A 6,313-nucleotide genomic window follows, 5' to 3' on the forward strand; every position below is an offset into this window, starting at 1 on the left:
CTCTCCCTCCCACACCTGTTTCCTGTCTTTCGGTGCAGGGGGAGGAGACAGACTGCCCTTTGCCTCCTCAGCTCATCAGTTCCTGGGTCTGCTGTGGCCCTAAGTCACCTGAGCTAAAGACTAGTGTTTATAACTTTTTTCGAGGCACCAAGTTAAACTGTGACTTGAAAGTAAGACGTTCAAGTATTAAGACTCAACGGGTCAGGGCTTCCCTGGTGGCGCAGTGGTTGAGAGTCCGCCTGCCGATGCAGGGGACACTGGTTCGTGTCCCGGTCCGGGAAGATCCCACATGCCGCGGAGCTGCTGGGCCCATGCGCCATGGCCACTGAGCCTGCGCGTCCGGAGCCTGTGCTCCGCAATGGGAGAGGCCACAACAGTGAGAGGCCCGCATACCGCAAAAAAAAAAAAAAATAATAAATAAATAAGACTCAACGGGTCAGTGATTTGTTCAAGGGGATCTAAAGGGCAGGTAAAGTTGGATGGGGTGGAAGAAACCACCTTCTTGTGAAGGAGGGATATGCGTGACGCCCCAAAGTTTGGTGGTATGACTCTCCCCACCCCAGGCCAGAGCAAGCGACCTCCTTCTCGGAGGAGATAGGAAAGAGCAGAGGGAGGCCCAGGCTGGTTTGAGCACAAAGCCCCAGCTGAATTCCCTTTTCTCAAGGCCACTTGGGCCACATGGAGTTGGGTAAAAGCTCTGAAGAGCTCACATAGAAATGCCATTGTGCTGTGGTTGTCAGCACCCCCCAACCTGTGAGCACTGCCTCTGTGTTAATCCCAGAACCTGGGCCTTCAGCTAAGCCACAGCTTAACCTCCACTCAAAGAGTGAAGACTGGGAATTCTCTGGTGGTCCAGTGGTTCGGACTCGGCACTTTCACTGTCGGGGGCCAGGTTCAATCCCTGGTGTGGGGAACTAAGATCCAACAAGCATGACATGCGGCCAAAAAATATATATATATATAATAAAATGCTTCAATTTGGGGGGCTCATTTCAACAAGTGTTAACAAATTTATACACCCATGTAACCACTATATAGAACATTTTTATCACCTCCAAATTTCCCGGTACCATACTCCAGATAGCTCTACCTAGTCTTAGGCAATAGATTTGTCTTTTCTAGAGTTTCAAATGAAACTGGCTTCTTTTATTTTTATTTTTTTTTTTTGCGGTACGCGGGCCTCTCGCTGCCGTGGCCTCTCCCGTTGCGGAGCGCAGGCTCCGGACGCGCAGGCTCAGCGGCCACGGCTCACGGGCCCAGCCGCTCCGCGGCACGTGGGATCTTCCCGGACCGGGGCACGAACCCGTGTGCCCTGCATCGGCAGGCGGACTCTCAACCACTGCGCCACCAGGGAAGTCCGCATCTGGCTTCTTTTATTGAGCCCAGTGTTTCTGAGATCCGTCCATGTTGTAGTGTACCAGTAGTTCATTCTTTTTAGTGCTGAGTGGTGGTTCAGCATGTGGGCACACCACAATTTGTCCATTCATTCACCTGTTGATGGACATTTGTGTTGTTTCCAGCTTTGGGCTGCTGCAAATAAAGCTGCTTCGATCATTTGTGTACAATGTGTGGACATACGTTTTAATTTCTCTTCGGTAAATGTCTAGAGGTAGAATTGCTGGGTCATATGGTAAGTGTATATTTAAGTTCGTCAGAAACTGTCAAATTGTTTTCCAAAGAGTTTCCAAATTATATATTTCCATCTGCAATGTGTGAAAGTTCCAGTTACTTCATGTTCTTTCCAACACTTTGTATGGTCCATCTTTTGAATTTTAGCCATTTTTAGTAGGATGTGTAGTAATATCTCATGGCCTAGTTTGCATTTTCTGCATGACTAATGATGGTGAACTTCTTTTCATTTGCTTATTGGCCATTCCATTTATTTTCTGTGGTAAAACGTATGTTCAGGGACGTCCCTGGTGGCACAGTTGTTGAGAATCCGCCTGCCAATGCAGGGGACATGGGTTTGATTCCTGGTCCAGGAAGATCCCATATGCCACAGAGCAACTAAGCCCGTGCACCACAACTCCTGAGCTTGCACTCTAGAGCCCGTGAGCCACAACTACTGGGCCCGTATGCCACAAGTACTGAAGCCTGCACGCCTAGAGCCCATGTTCCACGACAATGCCACCGCAATGAGAAGCCCTTGCTTGACACAACTAGAGAAAGCCTGTGCACAGCAACGAAGACACAATACAGCCAAAGATGAATAAATAAAAATTTAAAAAAAAAGCGCACGTTCAAATTTTTTTTTTTTGCCCATTTTTGAATTGGAGTAGTTGACTACTTTTTATTGAGTTGTGAACGTCTTTATATACACTACAGATTTGTGGAACTATGTTTGCATAGCTCTCTCCTCTCCAGAGGTTTGTCCTGCAAATTCTAGCTGCCTTGGCCACTCAACTTTTCTGTCCTCCTCAACTCAATGAGATTGCCAGGCTTCTTTGGAGTCCACTTCTCTACACTAAAGTCTGGAAACTGCTTCCAGGAAGAAAGCCTGGGTGATGATAGGTAGGTCTCACATCATTTGTTTCTATTATCAAAGAAATTACAAATCTCCATGGCCTGTTGTTCAAAGGCTGACTATAGTTTTTCACATTTCCTTCAGTTTTCTTTTTTTTTGCAGTTATGTGGGCCTCTCACTGTTGTGGCCTCTACCATTGTGGAGCACAGGCTCCAAACATGCAGGGTCAGCGGCCATGGCTCACAGGCCCAGCTGCTCCGCGGCATGTGAGATCTTCCCGGACTGGGGCACGAACCTGTGTCCCCTGCATCGGCAGGCAGACTCAACCACTGCGCCACCAGGGAAGCCCAAAATTTCAGTAGATTTTTAGGTAAAAATTTACAAGTTGATTTAAAAATTTATATGGAAATGCATACGATCTAGAGTAGCCAAAACAACTTTGAAAAAGTTAAAATTAAAGGATCTACACTGAGTTCAAGACTAGTTATGAAGTTATAGTTATTAAGACAGTGTGATATTCATGTAAAGACACATAAACAGATCAATGGTATAGAAATAGAGTCCAGAAATAGAGCCACACACATAGCCAGTTTACCTTTGACCAAGATACCTAGGCAATTCAATGAGGAAAAGAAAAATTTTCAACAAATAGTGCTGGAATAATTGGTTACCATATGCAGAAAACAATGAACCACAACCCTCTTTACAAAACTAACTCAAAATGGATCATAGACCTGAATATGAGTTAAAACTATAAACTTTCAATAAGAAAACATAAGAGAAAACGTTAGTGTCCTTGGGTTTGGTAAAGATTTAAAAAATAAGACACAAATTATAAAAGAAAAAATTAAAGAATTTTATTTAAAAGAATTATAAAAGAAAAAAAAGTGGACTTCATTAAAATTTAAAAACTTTTGCTATTCAAAAGACACTCAGAAAAATGAAGAGACAAGCTATAAACTTAGAGAAAATATTTGCAAAACACATAACTGGCAAAAGATTTTAAAATTTATGTGGAAATACAAAGTATCTAAACTAGCCAAAACAACTTTGAAAAATTTAAAATGAAAGGAGTACATTCTTGTTTCTAGAATACACTAAAAAACAGCTTCCAACTCAATCATAAAAAATCAACTGAATTAAAAATGTGCAAAAAGTTTTGAACATATACAAAAGAAGAGATCTAGATGGAAATAAGCACATAAAATTTTCTTAACATCATTAGTCATTAGGGAAATGTAAATTAAGACTACAGTAAGATACCACTACACATTCCCTCCAATGGCTAAAATTTAAAATATGTATCATACCAAGAGTTGGCAAAGATGTGGAGCAACTGGAACTCTCACATACTTGGTGGGAATGTGAATTGTTACAACCACTTTGGAAAATTGTCTATTTCTTAAAAACGTAAACATACATCTTGCATACTACTCAGCCATTCCACTCCTTAATGTTTGCTCAAGAAAAATGGAAGCCATGTCCACACAAAAAGGCACATGAAGAAAGTTTGGTGGCAATGGCTATGTTCGTTGTCTTGATTTTGGTGATGGTTTCATGGGTATATGCATCTGTCAAAACTCATCAAATTTAACACTGTAAATATGGGCAACTAATTGTCTATTATATTTCAAAAAAGCTGTAAAAATATATTAGTTAACATGTCTTTGGCTGCAAATCACAGAAAAACCAACTTACAATGGCTTAAAGAATCAAGAGGCTAAGGAGAACTTAAATTTAAATTCTTACCTTCTACCATTAGAGTAGATGTAGGTGGCTCCAGGATTGGTTAAATCAGTGGCTCAGTGACACCATCAACCCCCTAGGTTAGTTCCATCTTTCCACTTGGTTACTCTTAGTTGCTGCCTTCGTCTTTGCTCTGGTTTCCCTCTTGGGTGACAAGAAGGCTGCCACGGTTCCAGACATCCCATCCAGACTCAGCATTGTCTGTCAGCTAAATCTAATCTAGCCCGAACAGGCTATTTGGTTTCTTCTCTGGGTGTGGCTTACATGGAACTTGCTGCTGGGGTGTGGGTTTCTCTTGGGGGAGACATTTAGGAGAAGCAGGAGCAGACCTTACTAGAGCTGGTCAGGGAAACCGAGGCTCAAGGTCATCTAGCTTATTACTCCAGCTTCGTGCAGTGGAGTCAGCTACTGTTCCATGATTACGGCATGAACTACATGGAGATGGTCACATCTCAGAGAATAACATTAAGTGGTTTTCTTGAAAGAGGAGGAACAATGGGGCAATGGGGCCCACCCAGTGTTTTCCTTTGGCTCTCTATACCTATAACAAAAATCTTTCCTTCAACAATTTAAAAAATGTGAAGGTAAGGTAGGGGTTAAACAGAGAGGGGTCTAGGAGTCCTAAACTTAACTGGCTACAAGGGTCAGAGGGTAACTTAAATATGTGAATCTGTCAGATGTAAGACAATAGGCAGTGGTGAGGCCTATGGTGATTTGGACAGTATAGCCCTATCCCTGCCAAAAACATAATGCATGGGAAAATAAAAGCTCTATGGGCCAGTTTGAGACTCTTGGAGGAGTCTGAGAATAAGGGGTGTGTATTCGTTTCCTACTGCTGTTGTAACACATTGCCACAAACTTAGTGACTTAAAACAGTGCACATTAATTTTCTTAGAGTTCTGGAGGTCAGAAGTCTAAAATCAATGTGTTGGCATGGCTACATTCCTTCTTGAGGCTTCAGAGGAGAATTCATTTCTTTGCCTTTTTCATCTTCTAGAGGCTGCTTGCATTTCTTGGCTTGTGGTCCCTTCCTGTATCACTAGGACCTCTTGTTTCTGTTGTCACATCTCCCACTACCCACTCTGATCTCCTGCCTCTCTCTTAAAAAGACTATTGTGTTGGGACTTCCCTGGTGGTGCAGTGGTTAAGAATCTGCCTGTCAATTCAGGGGACATGGGTTTGAGCCCTGGTCCGGGAAGATCCCACATGCTGCGGAACAACTAAGCCTGTGCACCACAGCTACTGAGCCCACGAACCACAACTATTGAGCCCATGTGACACAACTACTGAAGCCCGCATGCCTAGAGCCCGTGCTCCACAAGAAGAGAAGCCCGCGCACTGCAACGAAGAGTAACCCCCGTGTGCCGCAACTAGAGAAAGCCCGTGCACAGCAACAAAGGCCCAAAGCAGCCAAAAAATAAAATAAAATAAATAAATTTATTTTTAAAAAATCACTATTGGGATCACACCAGGCCCACCCAGGTAATCCAAGATAATCTCTCCATCTCAAGATCCTTAACTTATTCACATCTGCAAAGTCCCTTTTACCATGTAAGGTAACATATTCACAGGTTCCAGGATCAGGATGTGGACATCTTTGGGGGGCATTATTCAGCCTACCACATGAAATGAAAGCTTAACTGGCTGGGCATCTGCTCTCCAAGGGGCCACGTAACGCCTGGGAAGTGGGGAGAAGAGCCTGATGGAGGAGCTTGGTGTGGGTGTGGACTGAAGCTTGAGTTGTTGAGGTGGGACCTGGGATGCAAGGGTGGGGCCCTGGGAAGGTGGCTTCCCGTGAGCCCTCTACCAGCGTCATGCAGGTGAAGAGCCTCTTGAATGTGCTTTCCTGTCCAGGAAGTGCTCAAGGCTGTAGGCAGAGAAATTGAGGGTGGCCTCAAAGGCTCTACCTACCCTGGCTGAAGATGGGACCTTGTGTTTAAAACTGGGGACAGCATCTGTGGCCACTGGGGTGGTGCATGACAGTATTAGAACTTGGCCTTCCAAGGCAAGAGGATGAGATGTGAGCCAGTGTTTGGGGGCTGACTCCTTGGGGAGACCGGGTCAGAAGTCACTTACTGGTGACTTAAGAGTGGGAGGAAGGTA

The sequence above is a fragment of the Phocoena sinus genome, chromosome 8, assembly GCF_008692025.1.
Source record: "Phocoena sinus isolate mPhoSin1 chromosome 8, mPhoSin1.pri, whole genome shotgun sequence".
Classification (NCBI taxonomy): Eukaryota; Metazoa; Chordata; class Mammalia; order Artiodactyla; family Phocoenidae; genus Phocoena; species Phocoena sinus.